The 18,887-nt window shown below is 45.0% G+C and overlaps 1 protein-coding gene across 2 annotated transcripts in view; it reads left to right on the top strand.

The window, feature by feature from the left end:
• The window catches only part of AK5 (adenylate kinase 5), a 233,552-nt gene that overhangs the window by 154,967 nt on the left and 59,698 nt on the right, over window positions 1-18,887 (top strand). The window lies entirely within an intron of this gene.

Raw genomic sequence — 18,887 nt, 5'->3', positions numbered from 1 at the left:
ACTGATGGAAGCAATTGGAAAAGGAAATTTATCTCGAGTATCTTGAACTAGGACTAGAGCCATTATTTAATTATTATTAAATATCTGTGACTTCTGAATCATTAAAATACATTTTATACTAGTTAAAGACATAGAGCTTGGGGATCCCTGGGTGGCTCAGTGGTGTAGCGTCTGACTTTGGCCCAGGGTGTGATCCTGGAGTCCCGGGATCGAGTCCCACATCGGGCTCCCTGCATGGAGCCTGCTTCTCCCTCTGCCTGTGTCTCTGCTTCTCTCAGTGTGTCTCTCATGAATAAAATCTTAAAAAAAAGAAAAGAAAGAAAGAAGAAAGAAAGAAAAAGAAGAAAGAAAGAAAGAAAGAAAGAAAGAAAGAAAGAAAGAAAGAAAGAAAGAAAGAAAATATCCAGTGTTATTTGTAAATTAAATTACCCATCTTAAAATTGCTCTACATTTCAGCTTGGTTTAAAATGATCCAGAGAGGCCATCAAAATATTCTAGAAACATTATTTGATGAATAGAAAGTTTTCTTTATAGGAGGACAAACAGTAGTCTTTGGAAAAGCATTTCTAACTCTCTACTTTCTAAGACTATTTTCTGCTTTTCCAAGGCCCACAAGCTCTTATGCTATTCATAACGACAAGAAAGCGGATGGTCTGTATGACCCACATCATAAACTTTACCATTACAGCTTTAGCACAAGAAAATGAACAAGCCAGGGATCCCTTTCACTGCCTTGGTCTGGCCCATTGTAGGTGCTTAACAAATAATTGCTGAATAACTGGATGGGTGGATGGACAGACAGATGGACAGACAGACAAATGAATGGATGAGTTATGTATGAGCCCTGAAGTTTCTGTTTAAAAAAATTCTTACTTGAGCAATACTTGTTTAGAAGTTTCATAGAAGTTATAAAATATACATATTTAAAAGGAAAAGCACCTGTAAACATACATTCAAATTTAAGCTGTTTAACATGTTAATACTTTAATTTTTATTATAAATTTTTGCATGTACATATATACATATTTATGAAAACAGGGATCACAGTATACCTACTATTTAGTTACCTATTAACAATAATTTGTTGTTAGTTTCTTTCAATATTAACAAATATGCTTCCTCACCATATTTAAATAGCTGCAGAAAAGCAGAAAAAGCACAATAATCTGGGAATTTTGCAGATTTGACTAGTCTGAATTTCAGAATCATATTCAATAAATAAGTGGCATTTTTCTCTATGCCTTAAAATAATAAAACTGGGTTTGTTGAAAGTATTCTTCAGATAGGCTAGGAAGATCATTATTGATAACCTGAATTCTGTTTTAATGGAGAAAAGTAATTTGTATCAATTTTCAGCAAACTAAAAGCTCTGCAATGCTTAAGGTTATCTTAATTTATTCTTTTTTTTTTAAATTTTTATTTATTTATGATAGTCACAGAGAGAGAGAGAGAGGCAGAGACATAGGCAGAGGGAGAAGCAGGCTCCATGCACCGGGAGCCCGATGTGGGATTCGATCCCGGGTCTCCAGGATCGCGCCCTGGGCCAAAGGCAGGCACCAAACCGCTGCGCCACCCAGGGATCCCTTAATTTATTCTTTTGACTAATCTAATTGTGGTCCTGCTGTCTTACTTGCACTTTAGTATCAAATCTTGTTTCTATGGCACACAAAGAATTCAGATCCTAATAGGATTATGATAAATATGGATTAGTTGGGTATGAATTAGTGAAGCATTTCAAATAAGTTATAGGAGAATTTGGAGGGAGGAACCTTCTTCACTACTGATGTGTGAAGATTACCTGTTTAAAGACTACCTGTTGAGCATTGAGGGGGCCCAATAACTAGCACTCCCCCTTTCTACCTAACTTTTAAATAATAATTGAGAAGTCCCCAAACAGTCCCCTTTTTCCTCTGGACAGTAAGGGAACAGAGCTCAACACAGCGACCCTGATAATAATAAGTGAGGTTCACATTGGGTTAGTGCTTTTGGAGTTTCATCCAACATCTTCTCTGAGGCAAGAAAATGTCAATATGTCAATTCAACAACTACATATTGAATAACTGTGTACTAAATGTCAGGCAAGATGCCAGATTCTGGGGTGACAAAACTTAATTAAGATTCACTTAGTGCTTGCCTTCAGAAATCTCAGTCTCTTGGGAAAGACAAACATGTTACAAAAACAAAGCCTCATTGTCTTACTTATTTAAAGATTGTGTGGTTGCAAGTCACAGGAACCTGTTTAATCTAGCTTCCACGAAAAGGGAAATTTCTTCTTAAACTTTGGGGACCTCTCACAAATCCAAGGAAGAATGCACCTGACCATTAGGAACACTGCAGAACTAGGAGCTGATAGAGTATTAGGAATCTCCCCTGGGATGCCTGGGGGGCTCAGCAGTCGAGTCTGCCTTCAGCCTGGATCCTGGAATCCCAGGATCAAGGGATCAATATGTGTCTCTTATTAAGAGATAAATAAAATCTTTTTTAAAATTTAAATTTAAATTAAATAAATAAATAAATAAATAAAGGAAGGAAGGAATCTCCGGCAGCCTGGGTGGTGCAGTGGTTTAGCACCACCTTAAGCCCAGGGCCTGATCCTGGAGACCCGGGATCAAGTCCCATGTCAGACTCCCTGCATGGAGCCTGCTTGTGTCTCTGCCTCTCTCTCTCTCTCTCTCTCTCTCTGTGTCTCTCATGAAAAAATAAATAAAATCTTTAAAAAAAATAAAAATTTTAAAAAAGAAGCTCCCTTCATTTTATGTCTGTACTCCTCTCTGCATCTTCTGCTGGTCTCCTTTACATGGCGGTAGAGTGTTCACCAACTGGGCCAGCCAACAGCGAGACCACTGTTCCTCTGCGTACATTCCCAGGAAAGGATACCGATTGTCGGAGCTCCGTGTAGGTGCAGTCCTGATCCGATCCCCTTTGGCCACCAGTACATTCTAGGGGCGGGATGGGTGCTGGGTAGTGAGTCCAACAGATGCTGACTATGTTGAGAAATTATCCAAGTGTTATGGGTTGGTGAGGCGGGCGTCACCTGCTGCATCTCGTAGGCTGCAAGCACGGTGGAAGATGAAGAGATGAACGTGATCCACCACCAACTCGAGCACAGGCCGGAGTGTGAAGCGGTGGGCACCACCACAGAGACCCAGCGTGCAGTGAGCACACTGCAGAGGAAGAGGATTCTGGGTGCAGGGGGGCGGGGTGAGACCCTTGAGTCCTACCTTAAAACAGGTCTTTTAATAAGAGGAGTCTAGGTAGCTAAGCAGGTCGCTGAAGGAAAGATTATGGGCTGAATATAGAGGCTGGGAAAGGCAGTGCACATGGGGGGCCAGCCTGGGGGGTGCTTGTGGGAACAGGCAGGAACGCTGGAGGGCTTGGCCAGGAGGGGGCTTTTTCAGGGCCGCAGTGGTCCAAACTCCTTGTCATCCTTGGACCAGGAAGACACACCATCAGATCTGCATTTTAGAAATATTCTATGGACTGAGAGGAAACAGGGACTAAGTGGAGAGACTTTGCAGACAGGCTATTAGGAGGGTGTTTTAATAATTCAGGCAAAGAGAGATGAGGGGCTGGGGTCAGAGCAGAAGCAAAGGGAATGAGATCTAGGTCGAGGGAGGAGGGATCTGTAGGACCTTTCATCCAATTCTGGGTCTCAGCTCTGAAGACTGGGCCTGGGAGCTCTTTGCCAAGAAGTGGGGGCGCTTGTTTTGCAGTGTGCTCCTGGAAAGAGGGAGCCGCCTCTTCTGTTTGCCCCCCACCACCACCACTCTACGCACACCGTGATGATCGATGTTTGAGGGTTGACAAGCTGGCAAGCCTGAATTCGCGTGAAATTTCTAAATCTTCCCTCCCCGTGACATAGTTTTCTCATTCATGAAAGCGAAGAGGCTCCCACTCCGGGTCCTGTGGAGAGAGAATACTGATAGCAGGCCAGGAAGAAAGAGCGACAGCTCCACATTACCTTTTTTTATTTTTTTTAAAGATCGCTGCAACTTTCAGTAGATGAAAAATGTGTATCTGCAATTCATTGAAGGCAATGAGTAGTCTGTTCTTGAGTTGCCATGGCAACTGCTCAATTAAGGGGAGAAAAAAGAAAAAAACCAATGTACTGTAGTTGCTCTTGAGCTCAGCATTCTTTTAAAAAAAAAAAGGAAAAAGGAAAAAAAAGAAAGTAATATGTGTGGTATTATTTTCCCAAGGCTTTCCTAAGACTGCATTTTTTGCTTTGCCTTCCCACCAGCACGTCCTGTTCACCCCTCCACGCCAAGCTAGATGCCAGGCTTGCTGTCATCCGTGGTTAGCAACACATGAGCCTCAGATTTCACCTCTGGATGTTCTGTGGTGACATTTGCTCACATCCAGCTTCCACCAAAGGCCACTGGGGTAGATTTCTGTTTTTAAGGGTTATAGAGTAGGGCCTAAATTGGAAGAGTAGGTGGGAATCGTGGGTGGGTTCTAGAACCAGGTCTGAACCCAAATTTATTTTATGGCCTTATGTAAGAGATGGGACTTTTCTGAAGACATAAAAAATTACCCTTGCTTTGATAATACTAAGAAACAAAGGATACGATAATTATATCATCTAACACACACCAACTGGCTGTTGATGAAATACTTCCAATGGTCTCATTCTCTCTTGGCCCCCGCTCTCGGGGGGCCACCGTTCTTCCCCCTTGGGACAGAGTGATCTTTATAAAAAACACGGAGGTAATCTTGTCACTTTCCAGTGTACAGCTTTCAATGCCTTTCTTCTCCTTGCTCATGAGATAAAACCTGAACTCTCTCTGGGACTCCCTGGGGCCTTGCCACCAGCCCCCTGGCTGTCTTCACCCAGCCTCACTGGCTGGGGCACAGGCTGCTCCCCCTTTGGGCCTTTGCATCAGCTGAGGGCTCTTCCTGAGACAGGTTCTCTCTCCCCACCTCCATTCCCCTCCCTTCCCCCATTTGGCCAACTTAGGGTCCATTCTCCAACCCTGATCCACAACAGAGCTCCCGGAATCTTGTATTTTATATACATTCATATTTAATATACATTTACTTATGTGATTATCCAATTAATATCGGTCTTTCCAAGTAGACGCAAATCTCAGGAGCTCAGGGACCATGTCTAATTCTTTAATTTTAGGGCAGCCCGGGTGGCTCAGCGGTTTAGCGCTGCCTTCAGTCCAGGGTCTGATCCTGGAGACCAGGGATTGAGTCCCACGTCGGGCTCCCTGTGTGGAGCCTGCTCCTCCCTCTGCCTGTGTCTCTGCCTCTCTCTCTGTCTCTCATGAATAAATAAAATATTTTTTAAAAATTCTTTAGTTTTAGTACATATGCAGGAAAGACATGACGAGCCATTGAAGAAAGGGATTTATTCCAGCATTTAGAGCATTCCCATTATCCTTTCAAGGTTTATGTCTTACAACTTCAGGGAAAGGAGACCGCTTTGAGCTCCTACGATGTGTCCAAGGAGACCGGTCCTGTCCCTCTCCCAAGGTAAAGTGGATTCATAAACAGAACGCACACTCCGTATTTACACCCTGCCTTTTCTCTTCAGACCTCATCCATTTCTCCAAACGGCAGCACTGTGAAAGAGGAAGGGAGTGGTGGTTCCTGGGATTGTGTCAGTAGGGCTGGAGGACCAGGCCAAGGCCAAGTTGGCGCAACAAGTGCCGGACTTAGAAGCAGAGTGTATGTTGACTTGGATGAGTAGCTCGGGGGGAGGAGCTGAGGGAAATCTGATTGCTAGCATGGAAGGTGGCATTTGCAAGAACCACAAAACTCTCATTTCCTTTTCCCGCTGTAACTCTCTGTCTTTTTTTTTCTATTCTGAATATGTAATGGAGAAAAAAATGATCAAACTTCCCCTCAAGGCAAGCAACTACTAGCCCATGGATGGCCTTTGTGCAAATAGAAAAAAAAAAAGCCTCCTCTAGGCACACACATCCTTAGGGACACACAGATTGGTGAGTAGATTCAGTTTCTACTCAGCTCCCCAACCAAGACGATTTGCACAGTGCACAACTGCACAACTGTGCGTGAAGCCATGCCTCAGAGGCAGGCTGCCTCCAGATTCCAGCAACAGGGAAAGGGCTGCCTTCTCAGCAGCAGGAGTCCAGCCCTCCATCGAGAATGTCCCAGCTTTTAAGAGTTCACTTCTCGTCTAGGTTCGTCTTTCCTGAGCTTCTTTTATTTCTGCTTTTGGCAGTCGTTCCTCTTTTTCTGCATGGCATTCTGTATGGAGACTTTGAGGAGTAGAAAAGAGCAGGCTGGTTTCCTTGGTTGCTGCATCTGTGTGTTTCTTGGTAGTGGGTTGAATGTGTGCCTTTCCCATATGATGTCATCGTGCCTTTTAAATATTCCCCAAATATTCTTTGCCAAAGGCTCTTCAAAAGATAGTAAAGTAATTCTCTTCTACCTCCCGGGGAACGTTGTCCTAAGATTTTAAAACAAAGAGGAGATTAAAAAAAGAAAAGAGAAAGGCTGGCCTTTGAGTACAACGTATTGCAGGAGGCACACAGCTAGGTCATGCTAGGAAACAGCCCGTTAGCTAAGACAGCATGGTCCTGGCAAAATTATAGCAGACAGCCAAGAGGGAAAGGGCAGTCCCTGGGGGAAAGGATTTTCAAATATTGTTTCAGGATAAGAGGTGCTGGGTATCAGGTAACTATTGCAGCAAAACTGTGTAGAACTCAGTAGCTTAAGGGGCGCCTGGAGGGGGGTTCAGTGGTTGAGCATCTGCCTTTGGCTCTGGGCGTGATCCTGGGGTCCTGGGATGGAGTCCCCAGTGGGGCTCTCTGCAGGGAGCCTGCTTCACCCTCTGCTGTGTCTCTGCCTCTCTGTGTGTCTCTCATGAATAAATAAATAAAATCTTAAAAAAAAAAAAAACTTAGTGGCTTAGAACCACATCGACTTATTATTTCTCTTGAGATCCTGGGCTTGGCTAAGCAGGTCCACTGAGAGAAGCTGGGCTCGCTCACACCCCCACAGGCTAACGTCCCTTTTACATGTTACATTGGCTATGCTATGGGTCCCAGTTAACTTAAACCAATCCTGGTGTTGCTGTGAAAGTATATTGTAGATAATAGGGTTAACATCCACAGTCAGTTGCCCTCAGGTCAAGGAGAATATCTTTTTAAATTTTATTTATTTATTTTTAAAAGATTTGATTTATTTATTCATGAAACATACAGAGAGAGGCAGAGACACAGGCAGAGGGAGAAGCAGGGTCCCTGCAGGAACCCGACGTGAGCTCGGAATTCCGGGGCCACGTCCAGGGCGAAGGCGGATGCTCAACCACAGAGCCACCCAGGTGTCCCAAAAATATCTTTTTTTTTATTGAGAGATGATTGACATGTAGCACTGTACTCATTGGATGTGTACAAAATAACAGTTCGATATGTGTATATATTGCAGAATGATCACCACAATAAGTCTAGCTGACATCTATCCCCACACAGTTACAGATCTACGTGTGCCTGATAACTTTTAAGATTTTCTCTCTCAGCCTCTGGTAAAGATACAATTCAGTATTGTTGACTATAGTTACCATGCCCTACATCACATCCCTAGGACTTATTTATCTTAGAACTGGAAGTGTGTACCTTTGGCTGCCTTCACCCCCTGTGCCCGGCCCCCACCCCCTGCCTCTGTCAACCACCAATCTGCTCTCTGTATCTATGCGTTTGGATTTTTGTAAATTTTAGATTCCACATATAAGTGATGTCATATAGTATTTATGTTTCTCCGTCCGACTTATTTCACTTAGCGTAAAACCCTGAAGGCCCACCCATGTTATTGCAAATAGCAGGATTTCCCCCTTTTTTTTTTTTAAGATTTTATTTATTTATTCACGAGAGACACACAGAGAGAGGCAGAGACACAGGAGGAGGGAGAAGCAGGCTCCATGCATGGAGCCCAATGTGGGACTCCATCCCAGGACCTGAGCTGAAGGCAGGCGCTTAACCACACTGAGCCACCCAGGCGTCCCAGGGTTTCCCTTTCTTATGGTGAGATAATATTCCAGTGTGCCTGTGTGTGACATTTTCTTTACCCATTCATCTGTCAGTGGACACTTAGGTCTCTCCACACCTGGGCTATCGTGAACATCCTGCAGTGAATGTGGGAGTGTGGATATCTTTGTGAGATGGTAGTTCCTTTTGCTCTGCATGAGTACCCCTAAGTGGAATCACTCGGCCATGGAAGAGTTCTATTTTTAATTTTTTTTTAAAGATTTATTTATTTATTTATGATAGACATAGAGAGAGAGAGAGAGAGAGGCAGAGACACAGGCAGAGGAACAAGCAGGCTCCATGCACCGGGAGCCCGACGTGGGATTCGATCCCGGGTCTCCAGGATCGCGCCCTGGGCCAAAGGCAGGCGCCAAACCGCTGCGCCACCCAGGGATCCCTATTTTTAATTTTTTTGAAGAACCTCTACACCGCTTTTTCTGTAGTGGTTGCACCAGTTTACATTCCCACCAACAGTGAGATAATCCTGGATAACACGGAGGGACTCATCCAATCAGCTCAAGCGCCTGGAGAGCAAAACTGAGGCTTCCCTGAGGAAGAAGAAATCCTGCCTGTGGTCTGCAATGTTACCTCCGGTCCTAGGGTTTCTAGCCTGCCCGTCTACCTTATGGATTTCGGACTTGCCCAACCAGCCCCCACGCTCGTGTAAGCCAATTCCTTGCAATGAATCTCTCCTAGAGATAGAGATATGTAGATAGAGGTAGATCTTTCTGGTTCTGTTTCTTTGGCCCAACTCTGCCTGGGTCTGACTCAGCTGCTGGGTTGGCCAGAGCCTGGCCAGTGTAGGAAGGCCTCGCAGGGATGAGTGGAACTCTGCTCCACATGGTGTCTCATCCTTAAGCGGCTGGCCTGGGTTTGTCCTCGTGGCGTAGCAGGGGACCAAGGGAGGCCATGGCAGCGTGCGAGCTCCTTGAAGCATAGCCTGAGAGCTGACATCCCGTTTCCTCTTCCTCGTTCCCATGGCTAAAGCAAGCCATGAAACTGACCCAACTTCAAAGGTGGGAAAAAAGCCACCTCTTGATGAAGACATCTACAAAGTGACCTTGCAAGAGGCATGAATGCAAAGAAGAGTGAAAATTTCAGGCCAGAGTCGCCATTAATCTCTTACAGACTATTTGAGACAATAGTGCAGAAAAGGACAAACATCAAGCCTTTTTTTTCTAACCACCAGTGTGCCTCCCCCCCCCCCGCCCCCCCCTCCTTCCAGCAGGTAAAACCATAAAACATTCAGAGCTCATTCTTATAAGCGGACTATAAAACCTCCCTCCTGGAGTTTGCATGAGAATAATGAGATGTCTGTGAAAGCAGTGGTTGTAATGCTTGGAAGGAGCTCAGCAAATGATCCTTCCCTCTGCCAGCAACCCTTGAGCACCAGCTGCATACAAGAGAAAGAAGGCAACACATATCTGAAGCACAGGACTGGAAATTTAATTCAGCTCTTTTTGTAGGGTCAATGCGCATAGGCAAAAATTATTCTCAACACAAAATAATTACTTGACAAATGTCTTAGTCCCTATGTGGTAATTCAAAAATGGTTCTTGGGTTTGCAGCGGCAAGAACCACCTCATGGATACAAACACAATCCAATCCCCATAACTTCTCATGATTTTGAATTTTTGTATTTAATGGCAGATTTTCAAGCTATGTTTTTTTTTAAGTCGATGCTCAGGTTTTGGAATCAAACAGACCTGAATTCGAATCCCAGCTCGCACACATTCTTTAGCTCCGATACTCAGGCAGATTTCCATAATCCCTAACACAGAGCCTCAAATACGTGTAATGGGGATGATAGCATCTCCTTCAGTAGGCTGCTAGTGAACAAATTAAGTGAGATGATACCCAATAAATGTAGTTGTTATTGTGATGGCCAATATAATAAAGTGATAGAAATATTTTCAGGGCTTAGAATGACCTGAAATGCCTTTTTTTAAAAATTGTCTCAGCTGCCTGCTTACTTCACCTGTTAACGCTCCCCGCCCCCGGCCCCCAAAAATGACTAGGACAGCGCCGGCCCTCATTGCACCAGCTCAGTGGGGTGTGGAGAGACTTACCTTCTGATGCTGGAGTGGCCCAGAAGCTCCTCTGTGAACTGTCAAACTTGTACATCTAATAGTCTATCCCCAGAGACTGTCAGTGCAAATAAGTATCACCACACAGGCGAGCATTAAGTGAAATAACCACAGCAAATTAAATCAGTAATAATGAAGATAAAGTGATCATAGTTTATAATGAAAAATAAGAACAGCAAGAAAGCATCCTTCCTGAAAACTCTTAGGATTGCCAGTTTTAGCACGTGCCACGCTCTGTGGGAGCACCATTCCAGGGCCCTTGTACAGCAGCCAGATTCTTAGAAAACTCAACTCTAGTCCTCCAAGAGCTCTAACAACACACTGATTTTAGGTTTGGATTCCAAATACTCTTAACCTTTAATAACTCATTTGCTGGAATACTAGTAAGTGCCTTCAAGTATGAGCTAAAAAAAATATGAAATTCTATATACTTGAGCCATTTTTTATTCAAGAAAGGGTTTTGCAACTGTGGGTAAGTTCAATAGGATTCAGTGTGTTGCTTGCACCGGCTAGTAACCTAAATGAAACTGGTTTAAACAATTTAGAATATTGTTTTCTCCCTTCACCTAAGCCTAGAGGTGGATAATTCCAGGGTTGGACCAGCAGTAGTCACATGGGGCCAGGCTGTTCCCCCTTCCCCATCTGCCCTTCCTGGTGTGTGAGCATTGCCTCCTTTCAAGTCTCAAGGTGGCAAGGGCCGCTCCAAACATCTTGTCCTCACATTACCGTTTGCAAAAATAGAATGGATGAGTGAGGCTGATCCCCATGTTGGTCCCTCTCTCTTTTTAGTAGGGAGGAAATCTGTCCTTTCCTTGCCTTTCACATCCTGTTAGCCCAGATTTGGTCACAGGCTTATGCCTATAATGCGGAGAGTGGAAAAGCAAGGGTCTGGCATCTTCAGCCACCTCCGTCTTGGAGGAAGGTGGGCTGTTGAGTAGGCACCTAAGAGTGTCTGCCAAAGAGGGTTAGGGAGGTGGGCAGGGGGCTGGCCCTGGAAAGGTTCTGGAATCACCTATTCCATCTCCACCCACAGGAGCTCCATTCTTCTCTGTTGGCGATATTGGGCTTCCATATGAGATTTTGTCTGAATGAAAGCTTCCATGATAAAAATCATTTACAACCTTGTGTTTTAGCACATGCTCAAATACTTCATACACTCTCTGAGTCAAAACTGTTTGCTCACTGTTGTGTTCCCAGCATCTAGAACCATTCCTAGCATATAGTAAGAGCTTGTGTTAATTCCCTATTGCTGCTCTAGCAGATGACCACAAATATGGTGGATAAAAATGCCACAAATTGATGATCTCACAGTTCTGGAGGTCAGAAATCCAAAATGGATTTCACTCAGCTCAAATCAGTGTTCCAGCAAGATCTCATTCCCCATCGACTCAGGTCTACACATTGTTTCTAGTGGGAAGAACACGTTTTTTGACCTGCCTCTGATTCACAGCTCCAACCTGGATGTCGTCATTCGTTCCTCCTTGCTGTATGTCCCACAGTCACCAACTAACCCTTTTCCACTCCCCACCAAGTCTGTACCTTCTAGAACCTCAGGGAGTTGGACACGGACATTCAGTTTGGGGAATCAAGAAAATGAAAAATGTAGGGCAAGGTTGGAGCTGGACTCTAGATTTAGGGGTGGTCCTTGGGAAGCCGTTTGTTGCATCTGTCATGGTGATAATCAAGAAGTGCTTCAGAATGCAGAGAAGGAAAAAAAAAAAAAGAATGCAGAGAAGGTATTGGGGGTTCTCCAGTGATAGGCGAAGAGCTCAGAAGGTAGAGGGATCAGGGAGGAGTTGTCAAGGGGTCCTTTGAACCCTCCACTTGCTCACTTCATCCCACCTGCCTCCTCCTAGTCTTCCTTCCTTTTTAAAGAAAGATGGTGGGAGGGACAAAGGATGACTCCTCTGGACAACATTTTTCTCCCTGGAAAACACATGAACACATATATAATAGGTGTAATTCTAATAGTTAACCTGATTTTCCATTTTGCTGAGAGTAACTCATAAGGCGAGTTCTCCAAAGCACCTAACAGAGGGCTCGAGACAAGCCAACGTGCTTTGGGTTCCCAGCAGCTGAAGCTAAGCTTTGCCATTTTACCTCCATTTTTATAAAGAATAAGAAAGCAAAGAGGTAAAGGCCAAATAACTCACCTCGGTAAGACAGATGTGATTTATGGCCAACATTAACTTTGAATGAGAGGAAATCAGAATGGGAACTTTGCTCCTCCCTTTACGCCTGACCAAGCCCTGCTTGACAACGGTGCTCCATTTGGCATGTGAAGACACGATCCAGGTGTGCCCTACACAGTCTTCTAGCAGTGAGATGAAAACAGGAAGTAGTCAGAAAGCCTTTTCCCTTAAAATTTTTATTAGAGACACCGACATTTCAACTTATATGCAAAAGAAGAAAAACACCATTCCTCCTAGAGAATAGATCTGTAAACCACTATTTAAAGTAGTTCATGTAGAGAACCAGCAATTTAATAAGACTGGAAAAAAGGTTAGCCTAGCATCCCCTATATTTTTTTTTTATCCCTGTTTACTCAATTATACAAGTACTTCCACAGCAAGCAGACCTCTAATTGTGTATACTTCGGTGAAAGAGAAATGAGACTTGCCGTAAAATAAATTCTTGGGTGTAACTAAATTACACACCACTTCCCATACTTTTTTTTTTTTCCTCCCAAATTGCCCATTACTTTAAATGAAAACATGCTTTAGAAAAGAACTGTAAACACTCCAAACATTGCTAAAGGACCAGTCTCCCTTCTTCCTGCTGATAAAATGCAGCTATGGGTCTATTCGCCAATATTCCCGGGCCAAGGATTCCAAGGAATTTTGAAAACATCACTCACGGCTGCCCAGGGAAGTTGACAGTGTCACTTTCAAATCCCCTGGTGAGCACGATCCAGCTTCAGTCCCTCCTTTAGCAGATGAATCCCTTCTCCTTCCTACTTGGGTGCCACCACGAGGGCTCCCGTCCCCCGTGTCGTGTCACTCCGTGCTCCTGCACTTTGTGCGCGGCCAGGGCACCACGCTCCCTGGGGGCAGCAGGACAGGCTCGGGAACCAGGAAACCCCACTCGAGGGGCAGCCCTTGCAGTCACAGATGCTCGCTGAGCCTGAATTCCCTCATCTGAACCCTGGGAGCTTTCAGACGTGCCCACCTCCTGGTATTTTTCTGAAAATCCATGAGATCGCGCACATTAAGAACACTGCAGATACTACCAAGGAGCAGGATCTACCCTGCAGATACTACCAAGGAGCAGGATCTACCCTGCAGATACTACCAAGGAGCAAGTCCAATAACCGTTCTTAAAATGGTTTTCTCACGAGGTGTTTTTGTTTTTGTCTTTTAATAAGAAAGATTCCAAATTTTTTTCATTTCCAGGTTGCAAGTCAGGCAAATAGCCTGGTATTGTTTGGGTTGTTCTTGTTTTAATTATTATTTCTTCCTGTTAAGAGTCTGCTTCTCAGTGAAGATGACCCCTTCTGCGAACTGAAGAACATTTTGTGCCTCAACCCCATCCCCACCTTCCTGCTGGTGCTTCTTGGGATCAGTGGTGGAGGCCTTAGATCAGTTTAAAAAGAAACCTAGGAAAATCCTAATATTGTTGGTGTTTCCTGGTCCATGAGTCTTCCAGAATTTGGGTCATCTGCTTAATACTAGTTGAAGTAAGAAAAAATTAGAAAAGACTGCTTCTTGCATTTGTTTCGGAAACTAGAGTATCTCTTCAAAATCTGTTTTTTTGAGTCTTGAAGTTGATATTTGTGCACAGTGTTGGAGGAAGAAAAGAGTCTTTGCTTTGCAGCTTTCGTGAATTTTAGGGCAAGAAATTCATCATAGCTGTGACATTCTGTTGTTGTTAAATAAAGCCTCTCTCTCATAATCCCATTTGAAGCTATATACATTTTTATACCATGAAACACACACACACAAACACACACACTATTTAATACAAACGAGAACTAGGAAGATAACCCCAAAATGACCTACTACTTCTCCTTCCTTCCCTGGAGAGCTTTTATTTCATGATCCCTACAAGGATTTTTATTTAAAGAGTTTATTTATTTAAGAGAAAGAGAGAGAGAATGAACAGGGGAGGGGCAGAGGCTGAAGCAGACTCCCCGCTGAGTGGGGAGCCCCATGTGGGGCTCAATCCCAAGACCCCAAGACCACAACCCAAACCGAAGTCAGATGCTTAACCGACTGAGCCATCCAGGCGCCCCCCACCAAAAGGATTTTTGAACATCAACACTATCTACCTAAAGAGGGGCTGTAAGAATATCTGACTATGTGATCTCCCATGTGACACCAGACAGAGGATGCTGATAAGGAAACCCCGGCTGGTGTCAGGGCACTGAGGGAGGAGTGGAGGCTCAAGCACATCCCCATCCAGGGCACACAGAACCTCAGTTACATCATGCCTCACGCACGGGGTCGCAGCAAGGATCCGGCGAGATGGTATCTGCAGAAACCCTTCCAGAGCTGGAAGGCCCTCTTTCAGTGCCAGCTTCCTGGTATGACCTGATCTGCTTGTGACAATGCCCCCCAGAACTGGTCCTGCACCCAGGAGCATGCAGCGTGCTGCGATCAAAGCAGACTGAAGGATGTAATTTGTTAGGACAGGTGACCCCACTTGGGAGGCTGTGTTGCTCTATTGAGGGTGACAGACATCCGTATCCCGAGGCGGTGATAATAGGAGCTCTGACCCTAAAGGAAAACACATACACACACCAACTAGCTGCTCTTCCAACCAATAATCCCAGGACCTTAGGCTTGCAAAAGCAGCTCCTTACCTACACATCCATGCAGGGAAATTAAATTGAATGCAAATCGCTTTGGGGCTTGAGTGGAGAATGAGAGATCTAGACCAAAACGAATCCATAGTCCAAAATCCAGTTTCCCATAAAGCCACAGATCCTATCTTGAGAGGTCCTAGCTGTGTGCTCCAACAGGTGCTTGACTTCTCCCCTTCAGTTAGCAAGGTGCTAACTGAGAGAGAAGAGGTGGCGACCTGAACTTTTCTTTCCTTCTTTTTTTTAGATTTTATTTCTTTATGAGAGGGGGTGGGGGGCAGAAACACAGGCAGAGGGAGAAGCAGACTCCATGCAGGGAGCCCGATGCGGGACTCGATCCCGGGACCCCAGGATCACGGCCTGAGCCCAAGGCAGACGCTCAGCCACGGAGCCCCCCAGGCGCCCCTGAACTTGTTTCCGCGAGTGAGTGGTTCTGCTGCAGCTTTCCCCATCTTCCCCAACAGTAATCGCATCATCGCAAGGCTGCGTCTTGGCTCCACAGGTGTGATTCATAATTGACACTTACATAATAATCTGTGCCAAGATTAGCACTATTTCGGTCCGTTTGTTCAGATTTGGCATTCCGTGCTGTGTGCCCCAAAACAGTGTAATACTGGGAGAGTCACCTTTGTACCCACAAAGCCCAGCCTCCCCATTCAGACCCGCAGGTGACAGGAGGCGGCCTAGACGGAGCGCACACGGTGAGAGGCTTGTGTAACAGAAGGAAGCGCGTGGGCCCCGAGCTTGGTAGTTAACGGGGTGTGTGTCTCCAGGTGTGCCTCCCCCAAGAGGCGGCTCCAGTGCCCGGGCAGAGAAGCACCTTACCAGGTATTTCTCAAATAAGCTTATAGAGCATTTTGCTTCTTATAGAACTGACATCCTGAAGCAATGCCTTTCAAGCAGAACACACCTAGGATTTTGAAAAGAAAGAGAAGACGTAGGGCCTCCAGGGTCTGTGTGGCATCTTTTTCACCAAAACCAGAAGTGTTTGCCTTACATTAGTGGTTGGTGTTGTGTGTGTGTGTGCGTGTGTGCGTGTGTGCATGTGCACGTTTAAGATGCCAGATGAAGTTTATTTGCAAAAGAGTCACATAGGAGGGGCTCCTGGGTGGCTAAGTGGCTGAGCGTCTGCCTTCAGCTCAGGTCATGATCCCAGGGTCCCTGGATCTAGTCCGGCATTGGGCTCCCTGTATGGAGCCTGCTTCTCCCTCTGCCTGTGACTCTCTCTGTTTCTCTCTTTCTGTCTCTCATGAATAAATAAATAAACTCTTAAAAAAAAAAAGAGTCACAGAGGAATCGTGAGGTTTATAGGAACATCACTGGAAGATAACACCCCCCAGTCAAACCTCCCATTTACCTGGGCTGTCATGCCAGTGAATGCAATGTGCCCCATTCCTGGCTGCACTCGGCTCCAAAAATCTGTTCACTATCAGTGTTTTCATAGCAAGAATCTGGGGCTCATTTGAAGCATTTGGACAAACAGACTAGACGAAGGCTATAAATAAGAACTAGGGTAAGAAGAAGTCAGACTCAAGAAGCCAAATAGAGGTAAGATAGGCCCCTTTATAACACGGTGTGTTGTTCTATGAATTCAGATTACCCTTCATCAGTCTCCTAAATCATGACAGCCAAATATAAGAAGTATCTGATGGGGCAGCCCAGGTGGCTCAGGGGTTCAGCGCTGCTTTCAGCCTAGGGTGTGATCCTAGAGGCCCGGGATCGAGTCCCACGTAGGCTCTCTCCATGGAGCCTGCGTCTCCCTGTGTCTGTGCCTTTCTCTCTCTGTGTGTCTCTCATGAATAAATAAATAAATAAACAAACTAAAAAAAAAAAAAGCATCTGATGCAGTTTAGCCTGCAAGACGGGTGTAAGTCTGATAATTCAACAGTAATATTAAAAATCAAGGGAGAGAACTGCCTAACACTACCTGGGTATGTTCTGTGGCTCTTTGACAAGCAACAAGCAGAATCTGATTCCAACAGTGCTTTTCCCACAAAGGCTACTGAGCCTCTATGTAGCTGCATCCTAGGCAAACATATAACTGCTTCACAAGATCCCTGTCCCAGGTGGGCTTCCCTGGAAGCAAAACCTGAAAGGGGGCTTCTCTGCAAGTGGGGTATTAGGGAGTGCTCTTAGGAGAGGGGGAGAGATGCAGGGTAGGGCACAGGGGTCCTTGTGAGCAAGGGTGGGATCCCAGCTGGATATTTGCTTCAGGCTAATCTCGAGGGGAATACTAGGGCACAACATGACAAAGAGTCATCCCACTTTGAGGGCAGAGCCAGACTTCCGTGAGCCCTTAGCAACAGCAGAGGGATGGGTGCACCAGCCAGGTAGTGGTGGCCGCTGAGCTGAATGGGAGTAAAGCTCTAGGAGCCATGCTGTGTGGTAGGAGATGCAGTTCTCATCCTAACTCTGACTTCACTAAAGACATGATGACATGGCCATGGGCCCCTCAAATGACCTCTGTAACCATCAATTTCCTCATCTGTAAAATGGGAGAGGGGGATGGCAGGGTTGGATAAGATGATCTCTATAACTCCCAGCTCTGAAATGCAGTTAGGCCAAAAACAGAAGTAAGGGTAGGCTCACTGAGGCATAATTGACATTTTTCCTATTCATGGAAGGAAGTTAATTCATGTAAATGTGTCCCTGAATGACCACTCCATTAAAAACTCTCCTCTCACCTGGAATAGCTCTGGATACACAGGCAAATCGAAGAAGACAAGCAGTAAGGTTGCCCTGAAGGCGTATGTTCTAAAAAGGGATGGCAAGGCTCTGTTTTCAAACAACTCCTCTCACAGCAGTTACCTCAAGGGAGCATTAATGCAGCCAGGCAACCTCATTTGACGGACTCCTACATCAAAGCAAATCAGAAGCAAGAGGCTGGGGTGAAGTGTGAGCCACAGGCTGTCCCCACAAAATGGCACAACCTCCACCGAGAGCAGTTGGGCAAAATCTATCAGTCATAAATACATTTCCTCTAAGACCACACGACACAGCCCCTTCTCCGGGAATTTATCCTGCAGGTGTATGTGTATGAAATGACCTTTCCCCGAGCTTAATCGCTCTGCTACTTTTTCCAAAATAATCCAAGATTGGAAACAACTCAGCGGTCTGTCAATAAAAGATGAGTCAAAAACAACTGTGGAACCTTCCCTGCGATAGAATACTGTACAACCGAGAACATTCTGCATTCTGTATGGGTCGTGGGAAGTCCTCCAGGGTACATCGATAAGTGAAAAAGCAAGAGGAAGAACAATATCATTACAGATCACTATGAGTATTATGAACACACGTGTTCATGTAATAGAAGTGCGCTTCTTTCTGTGCATGAAATGGAGATAACAAGATTAAATATTTATATTCAGATGTATCCAGAGGTATCTGAAAGTTGCTTTTTGTGTATCTGGGAAAAGATGTGAAGAAAACTTCTATGACTGGTTACCTATAAGGAATGAGGGAGTGGGAAAATGAGATGGATGGAGACCTAAGTAGAAAGTAGAACTCTCACCAGATGTCTTTTTATAAATTTTCATCCTAGATTTTTCCCCCCAACTACCACTGGTTCTTCTGTAAGGAAAATGCAGCAGCTGCTTGATTAAAAAAAATAAAATAAAAAGAATTTAAATGCAGGCATCAGCCAAAGCTGGTCATTCCGATTTCCCTTGTTTCATACTTTAGTTCTTGGGATTGGCCAGTGATTAACCATGGGACTCCCAATGCTGCAAATACTTCCTATCTGGCCCTCTGCAGAAAGGGTGCCACATCCAGCTTTAAACCATGGAGTTGTTGGTAAAACCGCTGTGACTACACCCATCAGTGAGCTTTGGGTACCGAAGAGTGTTGTCTTCTTCAGATCCGCCTTTCTGATCACAGAGAGGTCATGCACCAGGAAGTCGAGGTGCAATATGGTACCAAGCGGTACAGCAACAACAGTAGGATCTGAGCTTTGTCCCTCACCGCTACATGATCTTGGGCAACTTCTCAAACTCTCAGTTTCTTCAT

The sequence above is a fragment of the Vulpes lagopus genome, chromosome 3 (assembly GCF_018345385.1).
Source record: "Vulpes lagopus strain Blue_001 chromosome 3, ASM1834538v1, whole genome shotgun sequence".
NCBI classification, from domain to species: domain Eukaryota; kingdom Metazoa; phylum Chordata; class Mammalia; order Carnivora; family Canidae; genus Vulpes; species Vulpes lagopus.
The sequence above is the reverse complement of the archived record's forward strand: the minus strand, read 5'-3'. Positions and strand labels throughout refer to the sequence as shown.